At 47.2% G+C, this 23,714-nt stretch overlaps 1 protein-coding gene and 1 long non-coding RNA gene across 2 annotated transcripts in view; both read left to right on the top strand.

The window, feature by feature from the left end:
• LOC142903095 (uncharacterized) overlaps positions 1 to 23,714 on the top strand; it is a 179,007-nt gene that overhangs the window by 22,590 nt on the left and 132,703 nt on the right. The window contains exon 4 of the long non-coding RNA XR_012929189.1: positions 8,426 to 8,565. This is a non-coding gene — a long non-coding RNA (uncharacterized LOC142903095). The remainder of the gene's footprint in view (positions 1 to 8,425; positions 8,566 to 23,714) is intronic.
• LOC142903135 (uncharacterized) overlaps positions 1 to 23,714 on the top strand; it is a 143,995-nt gene that overhangs the window by 2,412 nt on the left and 117,869 nt on the right. The gene's annotated exons all lie outside the window — the stretch shown is intronic.

Genomic DNA, 23,714 nt, shown 5'->3' with positions numbered 1-23,714 from the left:
GCTTCCTGTGGAAACGCGGCGCTCCTGGTGAGTTTTGTCGCGCTGGCTGCTTCAATAGACGACGAAGCGCCAATTAATGCGGCGGATTAAACAGAAACTTTCCGAAGTTTTGCTCTGTTTGTGTTGTGCCAATCACAGTGCCGCCATTGCCACTGCCGCCACTGCCGCCGCTGTCACACCTACTGGGCTTCGCCTTGAGCGAGCGCTGCCCTTCACTTCCCTTTGCCCACAGCTGCGCTGCGGCCGCGGCCACTGTGAGGCCGGCGCTGGGAAAAAAGTCCTGCAATTAAAAAGAGCTGCCCTGATGAGAACAAAACCAGGAAAAAGGCTTTGATTTGTTTGTACTTGTTTAAGTTTTGATGGATTTTGATGGTTTTTCCTGCTTAACAATTGATTTGAACACAAAGAAATCCCCTTTTTTTTAAAAAAAGTCCTTTTTTGTTCATTTGTCCTGTATTTAGCCTTGTGTTTACTGCCTCCTGATAAAACTAAGCCTATTGTTTCACTTTTGGATGGGGACACACTCTGGCCAGTCTCGGGGTGATGGAACCACCTTGGTAGGCGGGGCGGGTGTATCAACATGAGACCTTTCACTTATCCCCCCCCCCGGTACTCCCATTGTTTTATTCCCTTCTCTTTCCACCTGTGGAGTCATTGTGAATACGATTTTCCTTTATCGTTCTCTCTTATGCAAAGTGCAGGAGGCCCCTGCAGCTGTTGCACTTTGAACTTCACAGAAGAAATTAAAAAAAAAACAAAACAAACAACAACCAGGAAGTAAAAGTGAGACCGTTTGGCCTCATGGATTCCGGCGCAGTCTTTTCAAGAGCATGGGCGGCTTTAACGCAGGTGTTAGATAGATAGATAGATCGCTAACCCCCCCCCCCCTTTTCCACTTTTATCCTCTCGCCGCCGGCCTCCCTCTGATTTCTCTTTCTTTCGCCCTCCCACCAGCCCTGCATCCCTCCATCCATCCGCCTCCGTCTTGGTCGGCGCCTCTCTGTGATTCCTCTGCGCCGGTTGTTTCATGTGCGGCCGCCTCACCTCGCCTGTTTGAAGCCCCAAAGAGCAGCGGCGGGGAAGGGGGAGGGGCCAGGACACCCCCCACCCCCCCACATCTGAGGGCAGGATGGAGGGATGGATGGATGGAGGGATGGAGGCGTGAAAGTGCCTTTAATATCCGTCTTTTATGCTGCTCATCAGCAGATGTCACAAGTTTCTCTTGCCAGCTAAGTCCAACACACACACACGCACGCAGGCACGCACACACACACACACACACACTCATGCTGCTCACCTTGCCACAGGCTGTGTCCTCTCGCTTCCAGCCGCCTCTCTTTCTCTTTCTCCCTCGTTCTGTGTATTGAATCTGTTCAATCAATTTTAACTTGTTTTGTATGTGTGTGTGTGTGTGTGTGTGTGTGTGTGTGTCTTCTGATCAAAGTGTGTGTGCGTGTGTGTGCGTGTGCATGTGTAACAATATGCAAACATTAAAGTGGTGTTGGTCGCTAACAGGTGCAGCGCAACAGAAGCAAGAATTTCTCAGCAAAACATCAAAAAGCGCTTTGGTAGAGGCGTGTGTGTGTGTGTGTGTGTGTGTGTGTGTGTGTGTGTGTGTGTCTCACTCGTCCACATCCGTGCGGATGCAGCTGCAGGTTTCAGGCCTTATACCTGCCCTTGACCTTTGACCCCCAGAGGCGACCTTCCGCGTCCGACCTGTACAGGAAGCGCTGGAAGCTGTTTGGGACAAAATGTTTATAACTTGTGTCGTTCAAAAGTCATGTGTGTGTGTGTGTGTGTGTGTGTGTGTGTGAGTGTTTTCTCTATGTCCATCCTGCAAATCACTTCTGAGCTCAGTGCACTTTTTCCAAATCGTGAGTGGTGTCAGCACGGATGTGCCGATGACTCCTCCTGAACTCTGCCTGAACCGTCCAGGACAATCCGTGTTGGAGGATCCCTCACGGGGATCAACCGCGAGCGAGGTGAGCAGGTTTTTTAAGAAACCTCCTCCGTGTTTCCTGCTCTGCCACGCCGAGGCGGCAACTCGTTTGACCTCCAGAAGTGGGCGTGGCCACTGGCGGGAAGCGTGAATCTGTCAGCGGCCATTATCCTCAGCCACGGAGGTGTCAGGGGGGCAGGAGGGCCACGGACGTCAACGGAAAAAGAAAACTCAAGTCTGTCGACGGGTCCGGCTGATTTTTACTCGGCGAGGTGGGGGGAAAAAAATTCACAAAACGGTTACTTGACGTTTTCAATGTACGGCTCTTAAAACGATGTATATGATCTATGGATGTGTTCACTGATTACAGTATCCTCCGTCTTCACGGACAGTCCAATTGTTGGTTGCATAGAATCAGTTCAGCTAAGTCTCTGCAAAGTTAGCAACATCTTCACGGACGTAACATAAATCTTTGGTTGCATAGCAGCAATTTAGGTAAGTTTTGCAAATTTAGCAACATGCAGTTGATGGAGATCTTGTCTACTTTCGACCCCAAAAAAAGCTGCTTTCCTCCTCTTTTCTCCTGCTTTTTTTTGGCTGGGCGGGGGGGATGGAGAGGGGTTGGACGCGTGCAGAAGTTAAATAATAGCGGGCTGAGTATGAAACCTTGGGGGATGCCGCCATTTGAATGAAAAGCCCCCCCGCCCTCCCGCAGGGTGGTGGGTGTGATGGGGGGGGCGCAAAGCAATTTAGGGAAAATTATGAGAACATCTTTTTTCGGCGTTGCGCTTCCATCTGCCACAAGTGTATGTCATTAATATTGAAGGTCGCGCCAAGATTAGGCTGCTTTTCTTGAATCGAGCGTTGCCTTTATCAGCGGCGCTGGTCTCAGGTGTTCCTCTGGCTAAGACACAATTTAATATGGGCTCAAAGGAACTGTTTTATTTTTCAAGTGGCCGCGCTTATTACCGCCCGCAAATGTTCCTGTTTTTTTCTTTGTATATACGTATATATATACATATATATATATATATATACATATATATATATATTTATGTATATATATGTATATATGTATATATATATATATGTATATATATATATATATATACATATATATATATATATATATATATTTATGTATATACATATATATACATAAATATATATATATAAATATATATATATATTTATGTATATATATGTATATATGTATATATATATATATATATTTATGTATATATATGTATATATGTATATATATTTATGTATATGTATATACATACATACATTTATGTACATACATATTGTCGTCGTCCTCCGCTGTTGTGTACTGATTTTTTTCTCTCCTATTGAGCCACAGAGCTCCATCGGCTTCGGTTTGTTTATATTAGCAGCGTAATTTTCTGTTTAAAAGAAAAAAAGCGGCCTGTGTGACCTTTGACCTCCAGCCCAGTCAGTTTATCTCTGTTGCTGCCTGGTTTTTGTTGGTATCACCTTGTTTTTCCGGGTGTTAGCAGTGCCCCGCCTACTTCTTCTTCTTTTTCTTCCTCTTTTCTTCTTCATCTTCTGCTTCTTCTTCTTCGGCTTCTTTTCTTCTTGTTGTCTTCATCTTCTTGGTTTCGGTCTTTGTCTTGCTCGTCTTTGTCTATTTCTACTCCCTCGTCTTCCTCTTCTTCTCTTCTCTTTCTTTGTGTTTTTTCAAGTCAGCCCATAAAAGGCAACCCCACCCCCACCACTTCCTGTCCGCATGGAAACTGAGGCTGTGTTTATCTCGAGGGCGACACAACCGGTGTGTGTGGGTGTGTGCGTGTGTGTGTGTGTGTGTGTGTGTGTGTGTGTGTGTGTATGTGTGACGTCCAATTGACATTGCGTTTTTAAAGATTTTTCCGGAGCTCCGTGGAATTCCAGCCGCCGCCGCCGCCATGTGACGTTGTATCGATGCGAAAAGCCTGATTTGCCCTGCGGTGCATCTTGGGACGAGACCCAAACGTGTGTTTGTGTCCAGAGGTGACTCGGCTGCACCACTGGAGCCAATCGGTTCACGGCGTTTGCCTGTCAAGGACTTTTAAAGGGCGTTTTTTATTTATTTACTCATTCATTTTTTTGCTTTTGCATTATTTTGTGAGTCCTGCGGAAGTACCGTTCCTTTCTTCCTTTTTTGTTCACACTTTTTGCTTTTTGCCTTGAATCCTCCCTGGCTCCGCCTCCTTCCTCCACAGCCCCGCCCCCACCTCTCCCACCGCCCACTACCCTCCCCACCTCCACTGACGTCTCTAAATGTGCCGGTAAACACCAGAAAGCAGCAGCAGCTGGTCCTTTCTCCTTCTCTAACCTCTGGCGCCACTTCCAAGTCTTTCTGTGTGTGTGTGTGTGTGTGTGTGTGTGTGTGTGTGTCCGCTCAAGGCGCACCAATGCAAAAAGTCCAGCGGCACATGGGTCGGCGCCAGACGAATGAACGAACGAACGGACGCACCTTGGCCTCTTCACACCCAGAACACGGCGCAGCTCAAAGTCTCGCTCGCCGCCGCCGTCTGCATGGTCCAATACATTTCTCTTCTTTTCTTTTTTTTTCTCTAATTAACGTAAGGAGACAGAATTTGGAAGAGCGCCACCGCTGGGCGCTGAGCAGCGTCTGCGGCCGACGAAGCAGAAAAACTGCAAGTGTTTTTCTTCTGCTTGTCTGATCAGCAGGGTGGTGTCTAGGAAACACGCACACACACACACACGCGCGCGCGTGTGCGCTAAATGGTTCCCTGGACTCTCGTACACTCTCGACCACATGCGCACGCTCAGGGTGTCTCGGTGTCCACCGGTGACTGGCGTGTAATGAAGGAGAAGAAGCACATCTGGACCGAGCTCACAGTCTTCCTGGAGTGGAAACAGGAAGCCACAGTTCACAGGTCACCTTCACAATAGAGGCACCGCTGACAAGGAAGTAATTTGTGTTGTCATTCATAAAGGTCAGAAAACAAATTTGTCGCAAAAACGTAACATAACGTTTTTTAACTTTTCTCAACTCTTGGATATTAATATTAATATTAACAGTAAGTAAGTCATAAAATTAGCTGCATTTCATCTATCCACAATTCAATAAATTTCAATAAAGGGTATTGGAATGATACCATATAGTAGTAGTAGTAGTAGCAGTAGTAGTAGCAGTGTACCGTGGGGCTTCAAACACACATTTTGTTGAAACGCTTTTGGTAATTTTCAATTGACATTAAATCCCATGATATAACCCCCCCGCCCAATGAGGTGGCTCACCAAAACACTCCATCTATCTGCTGCTGCTCCAGCCCCCTCTCCACCAGTCAAAAAGTTTGCCCAGCCCTATGCTTACTGCTAGCTTTTAGCACTAGATTATTATACAGGTATTTTTCTGCATCCTTGACATCTGACTCATTGTTAGCATTGTTAGCATTTGCTAAAAAAAAAAAAAAAAAAAAAAAGCAGGTAGCCCTAATCTCGGCTGTTTGTGGAGCACATGAGAATCATTCAACAAGCGCTGGGGTGGATATTTTCTGGGTGGGACCGTTTTTGTAATACATATATATATATATATACATCAGTTGCTCATTATTGTCTCCTGTCGAATGAATGAGACGCTTAACAGCAATTAGACCGAGTGTGAATAAAAGAAAGAAGTGGGTCCGATATTGTTTTCATGGGCTGAAGCAGCGATTATCTCCCAGCACACAGACGTTTTTTAAAAAGCATACGCAGATTAATTTCGCCCGCCTGGCCGAAGCCTCCGTCCGCCCGACCAGCGTCGCAGTGCGAGGAATTAGAAAGGAAAAACAAACTGCACAAAAGACGGCGGCCGCTCAAATCCTCAAAACATAATGTGTCAGATTACGACAAGCAGCAGTTTGGGGGGGGGGGGGGGCTGAGTGGGGGAAAAAATGAAACATAAGATTATGATGAGGAGCAGATTTAGAAGATTGGAGGGGAAGACAGAGGGGGGAGGGGCCATGGGGGACAGAGGGAGTGGGAGGGGGAGGATGATAAAGAAAGACATCTGTAGCCGTTGTAAGGACACGGATTTAGTGTCTTAATACAGTTACATCTCTCCCAGGAGGAGTGGCGGATTAGATATGGTCATTTCATCAGACGGGGGAGTGGGGAGGGGATTAGGAGGAGGCTGGGGGAGGACAGGAAGGGGCGGAGCCCAGGAGGAGGCGCCGCCTGGAAATCACGCCGGCTTTCACCGAATTGGGGCCAAATCTCACAGTCGTTTGCAAGTCGATTGGAGTCGCTTTTATAGAATAGAATAGAATAGAATAAACTTTATTGATCCCCCAAGGGGGAAATTCCTGTTGTTACAACAGCAACAGAAACTCAAGACAGAACAGTGTCACTGTTTTGTGTGCCAATAGCAACAGCACCATCAACAATAAAATCCAACAATAAATAAGAAAAAGATAAAAGTCTATCTGCAGTTTAAAGTGCTAGGGCTGTGTGTGTGTGTGTGTGTGTGTGTGTGTGTGTGTGTGTGTGTGTGTGTGTGTGTGTGTGTTTGTGATTATTGGAATGGATGATTGATGAATGACTTTTCAAATTAACTCCTCCCCCTTGCTGAATCAGTATTGTAATAATAATAATAATTACAATAATTTTGAGTTTTTTTCAGTTCGTATCGCCAGCAACTTATTGCCTCCGAGGATTGTGGGAAGGAAGACATGGAGGGGGAGGTTCCAGCGGCATGCCAGCTGTCACGAGACACACACACACACACACACACACACATACACACACACACACACAGTTACTGGTGCGGTGGATGAGCGACTGTTTTTACTCTTGCAACGCTTTCCCACGTTTCTTATCGTCGTCGTCGTCTCAGCTCCTCCTTCTTCTTCTCTACTTATTTTTTTTTTTGTTTCTTTTTAACTCGCATCAGGTCACTTCCTGCTCTGCTCTGCTCTCATTGGTCCATATCCTGGAGGAGCCAATCTCCAGGTTCCCAATCAGGCCTGAAAAAAATTTAATAAATCCTCTTGCTGATTTTTGGCGGCGGAGGTGGAGTGTGTGGAGCGAGGAGGAAGTGGCTCCTCTTGGCCTTCCTCCTCCTCCTCCTCCTCTTGCCGACTGTGCAGAGAGAGAGAGAGAGAGAGAGAGAGAGAGAGAGACAGTGGGAAGGAGTGGAGGGGAGGATGAGAAAGAGGAAAAAAAGGCTGAAGAGTCGGAGGAGAGAGGCCAAGGCTCAACAGCCTCAGACATATGGCCGTCCCCTTCTTGATTACACTTGAGCTGGCTGGAAGATTACCAGCTCTCTCCAGAGCACTGTGTCTGTGTGTGTGTGTGTGTGTGTGTGTGTGTGTGTGTGTGTGTGTGCGTCCTCTCCCTGCATATGCTCCTGTGTGTGTTGGGCCCGCAGCTCATGCCGGTGCCCTGCTGCTGAAGATTACTGATACCACTTAACTTCTGCGTGTTTGACACTCTTATTCAAGATTACAAGGCTCCCTGTTCAGAGAGATAGAGTGTGTGTGTGCATGGGCGCGCTTTAAGAAATCAGCGAGTGTGTGTGTGTGTGGTGGGTGTGAGTGTGTGCGCAGGATTAGGAGTTGACGTTCAGATTCTTGTCGACGATTAAAAAGGAGAGAGAGTGAGTCTGTGTGTGTGTGTGTGTGTGTGTGTGTGTGTGTGTGTGTGTGTGTGTGTGTGTGTGTGTCTTAACACCAAGATTACTCCAAGTCAAGTGGATTGCCAGCAGGGGGTCAGAGAGAAGGCGACGAGCAAGATCAGCAGATCAGATCAGATCGCTCGGTTCTTCTGTAATCTGCCAGTAAGTCGGTGAGATGATGGGACGAAAAGTGAAAGAGAAAAAAAGAAAAAGAAATCCATTTTTGTTGCTTTGTCGTCTGTTGTCGCTCCTGCGTGTGTGTGAGTGTGTGTGTGTGTGTGTGTGTGCGTGTGTCGGTGGCTGCGTGGTCTCATCTGGCCGCCTTCTTTCTTGGAAGGAAACGGGTCCATATGCTGCAAGAAGGCAGCCTGTGACCCTCACAACAGGACCAGGCTGGAGTCTGCAAGGAGGGCCGCAGAGTGTGTGTGTGTGTGTGTGTGTGTGTGTGTGTGTGTGTGTGTGTGTGTGTGTGTGTGTGTGTGAGAGAGAGAGAGAGAGAGAAAGAGAGGAGAGAGAGATCCAAAAAAACTGTGTCATCCTGCAGAGCGCCGCTTTCTCTGAACATTTGAAATCTCCGATACCTGCAGAAAGATCTTTGACTCAGTCAAACCAGACTCTCTATCGCCACCTAGCGGTTCTGCCCCAGCTCAGACTGAACTCTGTTGTTTTATCGGACGCTTACATTCTTTGCTTCTTTGCTGCTGTGGGTAAAAAACAAAAAACAAAAAACAAAAAAAAACTTGCCACAATGGATGTTTTGGCTAAAAAACATTTATCTGGCCCCTGATTGGCCAGGGCACCTGGTTGGTTGTGCTCATATTGTGCTGCTGATATCTTGCCGATGGTGTTTTTTGTTTTAGATGGATCGCATGGCTGCCGCTGGCTCCTGCTGCAGTGGAACTGGCTCAGCTTCCTCCAGCAGAACTTCCTCCTCACAAGATGGTGCTTGTGATAGTGAAGGTTGCCAACCCCTGCTCCTAGAGCCTCCGTGGACACACTGGTAAGTCATGCGCACGCGAGACGGGGCTTTTAACTACACCAGATCTTTTCAAAAGGTCCTTTCTCTTTCTTTTTTGTAAGTTTTAAAGATTTTCTACATTTCACATCAAATCAAAATATCAATCTGAATGTAAATTTTCCAAGGTAGTTTCCTGGTTTTATAAACCATTGGCGTCAAGAGGAATTTATCCAATTAAAAAAAATTAATTCTTAGCTGTTTTAAACTCTGCTACTAAACTACACAAGAATGTTAGACTTAGACCACAAGTCAAAATCGCTCTTCCTGCATCCTCCCGTGTTTCCGTCCTCAATGAGCTAATTATAAGAGTGAGCCTTTAAACCCGAGTCAGTTCAAACCCTTTGGCTCCACGACAGTAAGCGACCTTGTGACTGTCTTGTCAACGTCTGAGAAAACAGGATGACAGGAGGACGTTTCTGTAGGAGTCCCTCTGAGTGCTAATGGGGTCGAGGTTTCTTTCTGTCTTTACACGTGTGTATTCAAGTGTGTGTAAATGTGTTTTACGCCGCCTCAGTGCAGATTGACTCCTGAAACCTGAAAGCTCATCATGCACGTATTCATAAAGGCTACATACATCCACACACACACACACGTCCATACGGTGGTCCTGAATAGCCTGCAGCAGTGTTGTGGCTGAGAAGAGCTCTGCTGTCCACTGTGATGCATCACATTAATCTCATTAATGACCTGCTTCTCCACAGTCTCACATGTTGACTGACATTTTTTTCCCCTTTTAAAATTGATACAAATTCATTGTGTTTTGCTCGTTTCTTCCGCCCAGCCACTGAACAGGTTTTTTTTTTCGAAATGTATTTATTATGTTCAAATCAGATAAGTGATGCCTGATGAAGGTCTTTTGACCGAAACGTTGCAATAAAAACCAAAGGAAGAGAGTCGAGCAGTGTGCGGTAGCTTTTTTCGATTATGTTCAAACAAAACTTCTTTGGGGAAGTGTTTCCGCTATGTTGTTGCTACGTTGTTGCTACGTCATTGCTACGTCAGATTTGAGTAGCGGGGGGGAATATCATTTGCGAGGGTGTAGCCCCACCTTCACGATAGACTCCGCCCATAAACATTTAATGCTGCCGTAGCGCCCCCTGCTGGATATGTTATGCGTATTACCTCTGCGGTTGTGTTAGACCACTGGCGCTAATTGCTGTAGCAGTAGTGAGAGTTGCTAAGGTCCAGTCACATATCGGCTCACACAGAATACAATAGAATAGAATAAAACAGAATGACTTTATTAATACCACATTGGGGAAATTTGCATAATTGCAAAATGTGCAAAAAGATGGAAAATTATATTTTTTTAAAGAAATAAAAAATAAAATTATTTTTATAGAGTATTTATAGAGTAGGGCGACACGGTGGGACCTTTCTGTGTGGAGTTTGCATGTTCTCTGCGTGGGTTCTCTCCGGGTTCTCCGGCTTCCTCCCACACTCCAAAAACATGCATGTGAGGTCAATTGAAGACTCTAAATTGTCCGTAGGTGTGCATGTGCATGTGCATGTGCATGTGCATGTGCATGTGAGTGTGAATGGTTGTTTGTTTCTATGTGGCCCTGCGATGAACTGGAGACTTGTCCAGGGTGTCACCCTGCCTTCACCCTAAGACAGCTGGGATAGGCTCCAGCAGACCCCCGTGACCCTGAGCTCGGGACTAAGCGGGTATGGAAAATGAATGAATGATTTATAGAGTAAGAAAGAAAAAAACAAGATATTTACATCTTACAAACATATGTGTCGTTTTCTTTGTATCTAATGGTCAATTTGATACACATTCTGCAACCCCAGTTTGGAAAATATTACACTCACAATGTTACCATGTACGACGTCATTGGACTTACAATAGAATGACAAAGAAGAGCAACACGTACAAGAATGCGTACAACATTAAGAATAACATAAAAACCAGCCGCCCCAGGAGTTCCCTTCTCCTGTCTGCCACCGGACCCCCTCACCCCTGGATGGTCTCAGGGGGTCCCTGGATGGTAGGAGTCACCCCCTCCTACCCAGACCCCCCCCGCCCCACACACACACACACACACACACACACACACACACACACACACACGCCCAACACTAAAAACCCCTGACCGGGCCGCTCATCCAAAGCCAAATGGGAGCTGTGACATCGTGCAAGTCAACTGCTGCACACAAACGTGTGTGTGTGTGTGTGTGCTTGTGTGCATTTGGGGTAAAAGCAGCCGCCACCCGCGTGTCGCCCCCCTGCCACCAAAATCTTTGGTCAAATATTTGCCCAGCGGCCGCTGCTGTGGATGAGCGAGATAAACCCGGGAGCTGGAAAAACTGCAGAGCCTTCGTCCCGCTGACGGATCCTTCCATCCCCTACGAGCCCCCCCCCCCATCCGATGGTCACTTGACCCGGCGCCCCCTCCCCCCCTCGCTGTGCCGTTCGACCGTCCCGTCAATAAGGTTGGGAGAGGTGGAGGGGAGGGGGAGGAAGGGCAAACGTGTGAGACGGGATGAAAAGCAGGGATTTCTGCCGAGTGGAAAGGTAAAGCAGCGAGGAATCGGCCAGAGCAGCGGATGAGGGGACGTGGATGGAGGGATGATGGGAGCGGGGGAGGAGGGAGAGAGGGAGGGCGGGGGGAATGAGGGGGGGCTCACTTGGCAGAGTGCGGTGATAATCCGGCGCCTGTGTGAACGATTAGCATATATGCTAAACACTCCAATTCTATCAGCTAACACTGAGAGGCCGAGATAACTGGCGCGCCGCGTCCACCGCCGTCCCTGCCGCGCTTTTGTCTTCCGTTGTTTGCCCTTCTTCTTATCCTCCTCACCCCCCTCTCTTGTACTTCCTCCATCCATCCACCCATCCATCCACCCCTCCTTTATCTTGTGCTCTCTGTCGTCCCGCTTGCCTTTCTCCTCGCTTCCTTGTTGTGTTTCCTGCGAAGCTTGTCAACTGGAAGGTGTGTGTCAGGCTGCGGCAGGCGAGAAATAGTTGTGTTTCGTCCGACTTTCTTTCCTTCTCCATTTCCCCCAGTCTTCCTCTGTGTTTCACTGTAAGAAAAACAAAAAAGGAAATAAAGAGATTTTTTCTCAGATTTTTAAATGCAAAATGTTTGCTGAGGAAGCCAAAAGAATTTTTGGTTGTGTAGCAATGTTAAAAGTTCTCCAAATCTTTGAGACATCTGTAATTTTTTAGTTGTTGTGAGAGTGGAAACATAGCAACTGCTTGTAACATTCAGGTAATCCACTTAAACCTGAAATAAAAGTCTTCATAAGTTTTCCCGAATCGAGGCCTTTTAAAAGAAATCCGGTCTTGTCGAAATAAAAGTTACACACACACACACACACAAATGCATAACACATACAAATACTGCATGTCACCGGCTAAAGCCAGTCGCTCAAGTCCCGTCTTACCTTGAAAAACCAAACGCAGACAACTTTGCTGCCCCGCAAACAACATCAATAATGTGCCTGGAAACACACTTACCCACACTGGCTGCAACTCCATTAACAGACACACACTCCATTGACACACACAGACACTCGAGGAGGTGTGAGAGTTACCTATGCAACTCTAGCCATGTTTGTGCAGAGTGTCGCTGAAACACACAGGGGCTCTTCAGATTCTATTCACATTCAAAGCGCTCACCTGCACACACACACACACACACACACACACACACACACACACACACACGCACACGCTCGGTGCTCATCATTGCCCACACATTCATTAACACACTCGTGCAACTCTGGAGGAGGAGGAGGAGGTTTGTTGCAGGCCTCCAACAGGCAGCGTTGGAAATGATGTTAGAGAAAAAAATACATATATATGTATGTGTGTGTGTGTGTGTGTATATATATATATATATATATATATATATATATATATATATATATATATATACACACACATATATATATATATACACACATATATATATATATACACATATATGTATATATTTTAATTAATATCACATTTGACATTTATTCAATGTCATTCAATTTTTAATTGCGATTAATCGCATTAGTGTCCTGAGTTAACTCGCGATTAATATCGCAAATGAATTGCAATTTCTTATATAGATCCATTTTGCACTGAGCCAGTTGCTCAAACAGACAAGTCTTTTGACATTTTCTGACAACAGGCCAGCTTGCTTCCTCTGAACATCATGTCCAGACAGTCAGTGCGTTTACAGGCAGAGCTTAAATGGACTAAGCTCATAATTTGGTTTTCTCATCATCTGATTTCTCTCCTTGTCCCCGTATACATGCAGCTGAGAAAATCGAATTGATGGGAACGCGTCCTCTTGCCCCACACTAGGGGATCAATCTTTTCAGGGTGTCTAACTTCTGGCTAACCTTGTTCATTGCACAATAACAAAACAACTGGAACGCGATACAGCACCAGTGTTATGTCCGTACTGGTCTTCAATTTAATGAGTTTCCTCAACGAACAGCTATTGATGTGCTGCACCACCGTCAGCGAATTGGTCAGAAATTCGTACACAACATACTACTGGCGATTTTACTGTCGAAGCCCACAACTACCACAGCGAATATACTCTTGTAAGTGAGCGCTATCTATCAGCGGTCTACCTCAGTGACTACCGAGACTCACAGCAAACACGGCTTTCTTCGAGTATTAGTGAATGAAGTCCGCATCCAGGTGACATTTTGATTTGGGCTGCCTGAGACAACTGATTTCCCTCTGCCATCATGTTTTCTTTAATTTCATTAAAATTGCTAGTAACATGTTGTGTATTGTGGTGATTTTTTTTGTCGATTCGGTGCTGCAGCTTTTTGGCAAGGAAACCGAAGGTGATTTGGAGAGGCTTTGTAGAGGTTTTGAAAACATTTCAGAATAACGCGCAGATCATTTGAGAAACTTTGTGGACTTGTGAAGCTGTTTAGATCTACGAGTGCCAAAGCCACTTCCACTTGAGGTGAGAAGCGCCATTGTTCTGTATGTTGTATAGAGCACTGTGTTTGTCCGATCATAGTCGGACTAAACGCACTTAACCTCTCACACGGTACAGATGTGGTAGGTGTTGCTAAGTACTTGTGCGAGACTGGCCATTTCACTTGTGTGCCCCTTTATCGCTTGTGTGTGTGTGTGTGTGTGTTTGTGTGTTTGTTTGTTTTGTCTCTCTCGCACTCTGACCGCGGAGGTTTGTGCTGCATCGAGTCTGGTGTGAATGACACCATTGGTTAACAAGGGCGCCGAAAGGAAGCGGACTCTGTTCTGCGGCTATTCGCGGCGCTTCTGTGGCCGGTGTGAACACACACACGACACGGAGAAATAGAGGTAATTGTCTGGATGGGAGTAAACAAAAGCTGAGCAGAAGCACTGCGCATCTGGTGTGAACAGGAGGGGTGCAGCTCGTGCGCAATTTTCGCAAAGCAGCGCTTCGACCTTTGGTGTGGACCAGGCGTTAATCGCGCGTTAAAAAATGATTACCATTAAATGGAGTTTGAATTTATATATATACATTGGTGAAATAGGGGGAAAACGGGGGGGGGACTTAAACTTGTTCCACTGAAACACTCGGAATCTGAAGTTCCAGAAGTTTTCTCAACTCATTCCATTGTCACACTTTTAATTAGACTAGCTCAAGCTGACCTCGATTGTAAAAACAAATAAAGTGATAAAAACAAAATAAAAATCTGCCACCGCTAAAACCAGGCAGCCATGATTTTATTGGTCGATGTCTTCACCCCCCACATCCACCCCCCCCAGTCTGGCCGTGCCTGCAGGCCAGCCCCGGGCCCTTGCTGCCCGGCCGGGCCTCTCCGGCGGGGCCCTGCACTCCTGCTCACATCTACATACAGAGAATGATGCGTCCTATTGGTCACGTCGCCCCCTGGTTTTTAATTCATGCAACTGCTTATTCATTTATGGCCAAAATATTTTATTTAATGACTTTGGGGAGGAGGAGGCGGAGGTGGATTTTAATGACAATGCATAGCAGCAGCATCATCTCATGGAATCTCTCACACAAACACACGTGTGTGTGTTTGTGTGAGAGATTGAGATTCCTCACTGCAGTGACTGATGGCGTTTCACATTTTTTTTTTTGCCTGTGTATCTCACTGAGGTTTCGCAGAAATGAGCGGAAACATCCTTGAGATCACTCCTTTGCGTGTCCGTGTGTGGGTCAGCGTGTGTGTGTCCAAACAGGACGAGTTGAGTGGCGGTGTTGAGAAGTACTTCCAGGTTAGCGGCAGGTCAGCGGTGAGCGGCGGCGGGTTGCAGGAAGCGTTGAAGTGAACAGCTGTGCTCATCCGTCTTGCTGACACACACGGACACACACACTTATCGTGCATGGAACACCTACAGTCGCACAAAAAATGCAGACACACACACCAACACACAAACCCACACACACAGACAGACACACTCGGGCAGCGCCCTGGGACGGCGAGGAGCCTCCCGGTCTATCGCCGCCGCTCGTCCTGTTTTCTCGCTCGGTGGCACAGAAACAGAGAGGGAGAGAGAGACAGAGAGAGAGACAGAGAGAGAGAGAGAGATGAGAGTGTGAGCCAGGAAATGGATGGATGAGACAAAGGGGAAACAAAAGAAACACAAAGACGACAAAAATTGTAAAGTCTGAAGACGATAAACTTCTTCTTTTGCTTGTTTCTTTTGTTTTTTATAGTAATAAATGACTGTGTGTGTGTGTGTGTGTGTGTGTGTGTGTGTGTGTGTGCGTGTGTGTGTGAGAGAGTGTGCATGCTCGTGCCTTCACCTGAGCATGTGTGTGTGTGTGTGCCCATGTCGTCTTGAGGATAGGCAGCCATTGTGCGGCTGGCGGGCGAGCATATGGCTGGTGACACGTCTCTTTCTAGTGCCATACCGTCTGTCTATACGGCGGTGGCGGCAGCGGCGGCGGCCAAGACTGACGTCCTTTCTACTGCCGACTGAAGGCCCGTTTGAAGGAGAAAAACATGGAGCGGCATGAGTGGAAGTTTATTCCCCGGCTCACGCTTTTGGACTCCACGGACGAAGATGAGTTCTTTTTTAAAGAAAAAAAAAGTGTGGATGCGCTTTAAAGGGGATGGAGAGAAGAGGAGGGAGGAGGAGAGAGAGGAGAGGAACGGGAGGCAAAAACAAAAAAGAAAAAAAGAAAGTTTGGAAGTTACTTTATCTTGATTTTCTATTTATACTTGCTGGAACAATGGGAGTCTCGGAGGGAGGAGCGAGAGGGGGAGCGAGGGAATAGCGCCTTCCAAGTGACTCGAGTGAGAGTCAAAGAGAGATGGAGGAGGAGGAGGAGGGGAAGAGGAAGAGAGGTTTTACTGGAGGAGAGGAATTGAGGGGTGTGTGTGTGTGGGGGGGGGGGGGGTTCCTGGATTCTCTCAGTAGAAGCTGGTGGTCCGGAGCATTGTGCTGTGTCACTGACAGACAAATATCATCTTTCCTCTTTTTGGTTGATCATGAGGATTTGGGAAATTTTGGAATTCCTAGTTGAACAGAATGTGTTGTTCACTTCTGTATTACTACATGTTTAAACACCCATTGCGTGACAGTCTGGCTTCACGATAATTACAGAGCCAGTATCATTAATATTGATACCAGTATTGATACTTTGACCGATAAAGGTGTAACTTTCATGTCAAAGAGAGAGAGAGATTTTCGCAACAATTTTAAGGCAAGACGCAGGAGGGGGATGAGGAGGTAAGCTGTTTACCACTGGGATCGATAATATTGACATCTGGATCGATTTTCCTACCGCTGCATTGCTATTGGTTGTCAGCACAAGTAGACAAAATGCAGTCTGCCAAAGCAACACAGTGTCAAAAAGTACAATCTCACGAATGTTCCCCTTAATTGCGCCTCTTTTTTTTTTTAGCCTCTTTAGCCGCCTTTCATCTCTGGTAAACCTCTGTGTGAGCTAACTCTGTGAGGCTAACTGGCTGCTAACATGCGAGAGGGGGGACATTAAGGAGGGGATGAAACACCAGGCAGACAAGGAGAACAAACAACCGAGGTTAATCTCCTGGAAAAGACGGGGACTTGAAGAGTCGAGGGGCCTGGAGAAAAGCGCAGCGGCGGCGTTTGATTGCTGTTCCTCTTAGAGAGGCTACAGAGAACGTCCCTGCAGAGCAAACACAGGCGGAATTAAACACTCCCGTGTGGCCACCGCTGTTGTCCCGGTCGCATCCTTGGCAGCTGTGAAGATGACGGACCCGAGGGAGGAGGAGAAGAACCAAAGAGGAGCAACGAGTGAAAGTGGCGGGGGGAACGGGGGGCTCTCAGGATGTAGTGTGTGTCTTGGAGATGGTCACCAGGGAGGTGCTGGAGATGCTGCAGATGAGTGAAGGAGACGGAATGAAGTGTCAGGTTAAGTCCACACGTCAGCTTTGTTTGGGGCCGGTGGAGTTGTAGGATGTCTTCCAGGGAGTTTTTTTTCCTGGAAGTGGTGGTTGCAGTCTAGAACCAAGAACGTCCCCCGGGTTCACAAAACCCCTTGCCCTGGGAAAGACCTTGAATTGTTGCGAATGGGACATTAAACGATCGGTCTGACTTGGAGGGCTTGGAGGGATTCTTCAGTCCCGGCAAAACCAGTAGATCTTGGCTGGCAAGTGAGCCAAAGACAGTCGACAGTGCGGAAGAACTTTGAGTGCTGGTCAATCTTTCCTGCTCATGTGGGGTTCTTTCCCAAGATTTTAGTCTCAGGATGGACTCACAATTGACAACAATTGACAACAGTTGTTGGCAATTGTTTATTTTGTTCACAATACATCCTGGACTTGTGACTGAACTTGAACTATTTGTCCAGAAGGTCAGTCCTGGAAGTCACTCCCTGGTAGTTCGGCCTCCTCTTGACTACTTTTCAAAGGCCTTTCTTCCAGACCAGAGAATGTTTTCATCTGGTCTGAGTCTCCAGTCTTGGGTTTCATTTGGACTTCTTCAGTCCGTGGATTGTTCACAGTGCAATTCTGGACGTGACTCTGAACCACTGCTAAACTTTTTTCCAGCAGGTCAGTCCTGGAAATCCCTACCTGGTAGTTCGGCCTCCTCTCAACTGCTTTTCAAGGCCTTTGTCACTGAGCGACGTCCTGCGGCGTGAAGGAGAAAGACCAGCGAGAGGCTGACACAAAGGATGCCGGGAAGAGAGAGACGGATGAGAGACATTTTTTTTTCTTCGCCTTCCTCCCGCTGCGGCACGGAGAGCCGTCCATCATCGAAGGGGGGTACGAGTCCAGTCTGGTCCAGTCCAGTTCGCCGGCCTCCCCGACTCCTCCGCCGCTCTCGGAACAAAGAAGGTCTTCTCCACCCGCCTGAACTCTGTCACTCTCCATCCATCACTCCATCACCGGCTTTCATCCATCACTCCTGCCTCACCTCCCACCGTCTATCCCTTCCTTTTGTCTTCTCCCTCGTCCCTTCCATCCATCAACTGGCACGTTGCTGCTGTTTTTGACAAGGGCATGGCAGCAGGTCGGCGCATACATCACCACCGTCATGACGTGATCTTTGCTCAGAAGTTGGAGGATTGTTCCTCTAGCGTTCCTCTTCACACCCAGATCACAGGACTTCACAAAATGTTTGTTTGTGAGACAACTTTTTGGTTTTGGTGGTCTTTAGTTCTCCAACCGGTGTACATCATGAGATCAGGCTTTGAATAGATTCCCTCTTGCACCCTTTACGATGGAGAACCTGGTCAGATTTCTGGAGGCGACCGAGGAAACTGAGGAGTAATTATCACCCTCTTCCTCCTCCTCTCAAAGGCTCTCTCCGTCCCTCCTTCCCCTCCCTCCCACATGCCCCATACTCACCCCTCCTGCCCTCCCTCATCTCCCGGCTGCTCCTTTCCTCCCATCAGCCGCCTCACCCCTCACCTCCTTAATCTCCCCCCTCCTCATTTTCTACCGTCACCTCCGTGGCCCCTGGTACTTTCCTGAGGAGCCTCTTCTTAAACACACACACACACACACACACACCACGCTCGCACCTGCATCATTCATATGCAAAAAAAAAAAAAAAAAACACACAAACACACACACATTAGTCATTCCAAAAATGTGTACCTTCATGTAGACACAAACAAAATGGTGGTATAGATTTTGTTTGCAACAAAACGCCCCTTTAAATGCACCTTGTAGTCTCTCAGACTCACACACACACACACACACACACACACACACACACACACACACATTTGTGAAAGGGGGGGGCGGGAGGTGGGGGTGTAGGAGGGGTAATGGAGGATGATTAGGGGTAAGAGGAGGGAGGAGGCGAAGACATGACCTCATGACAAGAGCTTGATTGCCTCCTGGAGGAGCTGTGTGCGTGTGTGTGTGTGTGTGTTTGGTCAGAGGTGATGAAGGAAGGGAGGAAGACGAGAAGAGAGTGGGAAACAAGAGGGATGAGGAGAGAAGAAAAAAAAACTTGTCTTCTGCCTTCCTCTCCCTCCTCCCGCTAGTACTTATCAGAAAATGATGGAGGTGATCAGCGAATTCAGCCTTTTACCTGAAGAGAGCACTCGAAGAAAAATGCAGGGATTCATCAGAGATGAAGTTCAGTGTTTGTGTGTGTGTGTGTGTGTGTGTGTGTGTGTGTGTGTGTGTGTGTGTGTGTCTTGTATTCTCTGAGGGGCCAAAGTTCAAAACGGAAAGCACCTCACGCAATTCTTTTGTCGGCGTCTTGGCCACAATACATCAGTGGGGCAGGAAGAAAGAAAGCTTCCTGCGCTTGAATTCCGTTCTCCGAGAGTTTTCCCTTTCTTTCCGGCACGGGACCAGACAAAGCCTGGCTTCGGCTTTGACTTGGACGCCGGCACCCAAGCAAGACTGAACGGAGAAGCCTTGAAGCCGCAGCGTCCGCAGGGAGCAGAAGGTGAAGCGGTGTCCATGGCCTTTCCACAATCGGCACATCACAAAATCACAAACCTTACGAAAACTTTTTAACATTTTTATTCTTTTCCCCTGCTGAAACTCTTCAGACTCCAAGTTTTTGTTCGTCCTTCACTAAGCGAACAGCTTCTATACCCCTATCCAGAGGCGGAATTAGTTTCACAACCTCCAGCCCAGTTGAAAGCAATTAAAATCTCTGACCAAGACATCCAGAATTTGTTGAAAACCTCCATATTGGTATGAGAGTAGCGAATAGCGTCTAAAAGCTTTTTAAGGGATCGGAATCCTTGCTTTGAAAAATTGACGGAAGTCAGACCAGGAGTAACCAAGACCAGGGATCGGAACGCGATTGGCAAACCCGAATCGGGCTTGTTTACTGTCTCGGTATGTCATGGTTTCTTTCTCGGATTACCTGAATTCTGGCTTTTCTGGACAGTGTTGGCCAAGGGTTACCACTGTTCAAACTCTGAACCAGACTTTGACTGGTGGTACGGCTCATTTTCTCAAAGACCGACCTCAAGGCATGTCACAATTTGCCCCTTTTTGCCACGGTGAGGTCCCCTGGGTGGAGAGTGAAAAGGGCAGGGGAACTGGGAAGCTTCCGCTGTGGTTTGAACACTGGTAAACGGAGGAGCGAAGATGACGGCAGGGGAAGGAGTGAGGAGAGATGGCAAGGTTAGCGAGGAGGAGAAGGAGAGATAGAGGAGCGATAGCGGCACTGGACGCCTGAAGGACGCGTGTACTTCGATAAAAGATAGACATCGCAGAAGATGCTATCGCCGCCGCTATCGCACGGCAACACACACTGTTAATGGACAGCAAATAGGGCTGCTGCTTTTTTTCTGTGTGCTTGCGCGCGCATGTTTTTTTTGTTGTTTTTTTAGCCTCCACGCATGCATGGAAGCAATCTGCAGCTTCTCCACGCCGGAGCTCCTGAGGCCTGGTCTCCTTCGCCACTGCCGCCGCCGTCCATGCTGCCTTTTCTCTCCATCCACATCTGTCTTTTTCCTGCCGAACCCGCTTTTAAGCCATTATGTGGCTATTATACTGCAAATGAGTCACCGCAGAGAACAGGCGGGCGAGCGAGAGAGGGAGGCGAGGGAAGGGGAGGGGCGCGATGAAGTGGTGGTGGTGGTGGTGGTGGGCGGTGTCTAATTGAATGAAATCATTTCTCCAAGTTGGCAAACTGGTTCAAGTGCTATTAAGTTGTCGGCGACGCAGCAGGGCAGAGTGCTGCTGCTGCTGCCGCTGCTGCTGCTGCTGCTGCTGCTGCTGCTGCCGCTGCTGCTGCTGCTGCTGCTGCTGCTGCTGTTGCCAGTCGTCACTGGTTGCCGCAGCCGCTCACAAAGGGAAAAATTGTCGCTGGCTGGATGAGTCCAGGCGTCTGTCCGTTTTACACACACACACACACACACACACACACACACACCAGCGCGCACACTTGGGTGCATCCATCAGCCAATCATGCGGACAGATGGGTCATCAGCTCTCTAATTGTGTGATTGGCTGAAATCAGTGGCGGAGGGTGTTTGGATGACACATTAGGGTTTGTGTCCGTGTAAACAGGGCTGTGTGTGTGTGTGTGTGTGTGTGTGTGTGTGTGTGTGTGTGTGTGCTGGTGTCTTTGGTGGGATTGTGAACTCGACTGCTGCTGTTACAAGGTGACGTTTTTTTTATTGTCTCTCACAAAAAGCAACAATGATGAAAGAAGAAAAAAAGGGAAACGAGAAACATGAAGAGCAGATAAGGTGGCATGTCTTTATGTGTGTGTGTGTGTGTGTGTGTGAGTGTGTGTGTGTGTGTGTGTGTGTGTGTGCGCGTGTGTGTGTGTGTAGCATACGCTCATGTTTTTTTTGTCCTTGCAGAGCTCTGGCCAAAGCACATTAGAGCACATCTGTCCACTCCTCCTCCTCCTCCTCCTCCTCCTCCACCTCCTCCACCTCTTCCTACCCCATCATTCTGAAGAGCTCTCTCTTCCCTCCTTCATCCCTCCATCCATCCCTCCATCCCTACATCCATCCACCAATCCATCCATCCAGCCAGAGGGAACGATATCTGCCCCATACGTCTGTTTCAAACCTTTGGAACCACTTGGTGATCCAAGACCCCACAATCATTTGCGTCCCCTTGTTATTTCCCGACCAAAGATTATTGAGAGACGGTGACTTGGTGGGTGAGAGGTGATCGGCAGGTGGGTTTGGCCGCCGTCCTCGCCACCGTCCTCGCCGCTGTCACGTGATTCGCTCCAGCAATACGTCCCGAGGTTCTTGCCGCGTCTCATTGGTTTAATTCATTCATTCATTCATTGACTGGCATCACTGTGCGTATCAGGTTTCAGTGGTTTATTATTGCGTTTTACTCGGTGCAGGCCCACACACGCACACGCACGCACACACACACACACACACACACACAGTCCAGCGACAGCGGGGCTCCTGGTTGGGTTTATTGATTTTTCTTTAACTCCGGCTGGTCGTCGGCTCTCAGTGCCGCTCACCACTGAGATCGATGGTGCTCAACTTTCTCTCTCCTCTTCCTCTTCCTCATCCTCGTCTTGTCCGTCCTTCAATGATTTTATCTGCATGCCATCGCGTCTGTTTTTGTGTTTCGTTTTTTTTTTTTCACCCCACGTTCTCTGCCTCGCCGGCTCCCCCCTGCAGCCTGATAATTAAGGCGCACTGATATATAATTACCGATCATATTTACCTCAAGTCCCAGCCGGGGTGAATGGGAGGCTTCCCTCCCTCCTCTTTTGTGGCTCTGCATTATGGGATGTTATTATTTGCATCAGGTTTGGCCTATCCGCTCATTAAGTCGTGGCTCGCCGGCGTCGCGGACACTAACGACCTCATATGCAAATTGAGAAGGGAGAGAAAAAAGCAAAATGCAGGGTGAGAATTAGAAATAATAAACTCGAAATCGGACTGTGGGGCTCTATGTGTGTGTGTGTGTGTGTGTGTGTGTGTCCTCATTTCGCCGTCCATGCGCGCATAACCGCGGCGTTAATGTACTTTTTCTTGTATTATTCAAGGAAACTTCAAGTCCTTTTCACAGCAGCGGTGGCGGTGAATGTCGGCGGGGGGATAAATGGAAAGGTGCTGACCTTGGTTTGGTCCAAAACACACGTGGCTGACTGAGCCTTTATGCCGATTGTTACAGTCTAATCAAAAAAAAAAAAATTTAATAATCTCAGCAGCGAGGAAGGAAAGCAGAGAGAGTGAGTGGAAAAACCCCAAAAACCAAAACGAAAAAAAAAAACCTAATTAACTTTTTTTTTGTATCGTCGCCAATTGAATTGACTGAAGACGTCTGACTTGAAATAGTCGCCAGGTCTCGGTGTCACGTTCCTTTAATTGCTGTTTGATCACTTTGTTTGGTTGGAGGTCGTCCTTTATCAGCAGCTCCTCTGATGCCGCAAGACTCTGAAAATATTCCTCGTGTGTGTGTGTGTGTGTGTGTGTGTGTGTGTGTGCGTGTGTGTGTGTGTGTGTATGTGTTTCATTCCCCCCAAAGAATTAATGAAGGCAATAACTTAATTTCTTTATTTGGTGTTAAAGTTTTACACCTCTGGAAAAAGAACTCTTACCTCTTAAAAATAACTGGAAAAAAAAGTTATTTGTTTGCCTCTCTTGACATTTAACAAAATTGGATGGAACAAAAATTTAATTAAAATTGAAATATTTTTTTATACTTCGATAAATAAATAAATGTCAGGGTTAGAACTTGCTGCCGTCCCGTTAAGTTTTTTTTTTGTTTTTTTTAAATATTCTTATAACCGAGGGGAAAGACAGCCGATGAGTAGGGGGTTTGACGTAAATACTTATTGATAATAGGCAGGATCAGGAGTTTTTAAGCGGGTGGTTTAGCCTTTCAGATATAAAAACCATCTTGCACTGTTTTTATTAACAGCAAATATTGCGGGCCATGCATTGCTGCATCAATGTTGTAAATATATCTATAAATAAAACAATACATTTTAACAAGCAACATCCGATTCCTGCTCCTCTCTCTGTCACTGACATTTGACCCTTTGCAACCAGAACCTTGTAGCTTGTGCAGGCATCCCCTTGTAACCGCAGTCTCAGCTAGTCTCCAAGTCCCGGCTGACGGCTGTTAGATATTCCTGGTGTGTCTTTTCTATTTGATTTTTTTGATTTTTTTTTTTTGGTCAGGCTATATGCTTAAGCGAGGACACCATGAATAACTTAAAAAAAAAAAATGTTAGTCAAGATGTTTTCCTGCGTTGAAGGAAAGAAAGAACGTACGCTGAGGTGACCTTGGACGACCTCAGA

Source organism: Nelusetta ayraudi, unplaced genomic scaffold (assembly GCF_046127955.1).
Source record: "Nelusetta ayraudi isolate G7.1 ecotype Tasmania unplaced genomic scaffold, CSIRO-AGI_Nayr_v1 ptg000106l, whole genome shotgun sequence".
In the NCBI taxonomy this organism is placed as follows: domain Eukaryota; kingdom Metazoa; phylum Chordata; class Actinopteri; order Tetraodontiformes; family Monacanthidae; genus Nelusetta; species Nelusetta ayraudi.
Note: the sequence above shows the minus strand (reverse complement) of the source record. Positions and strands in the feature narration are given on the sequence as shown.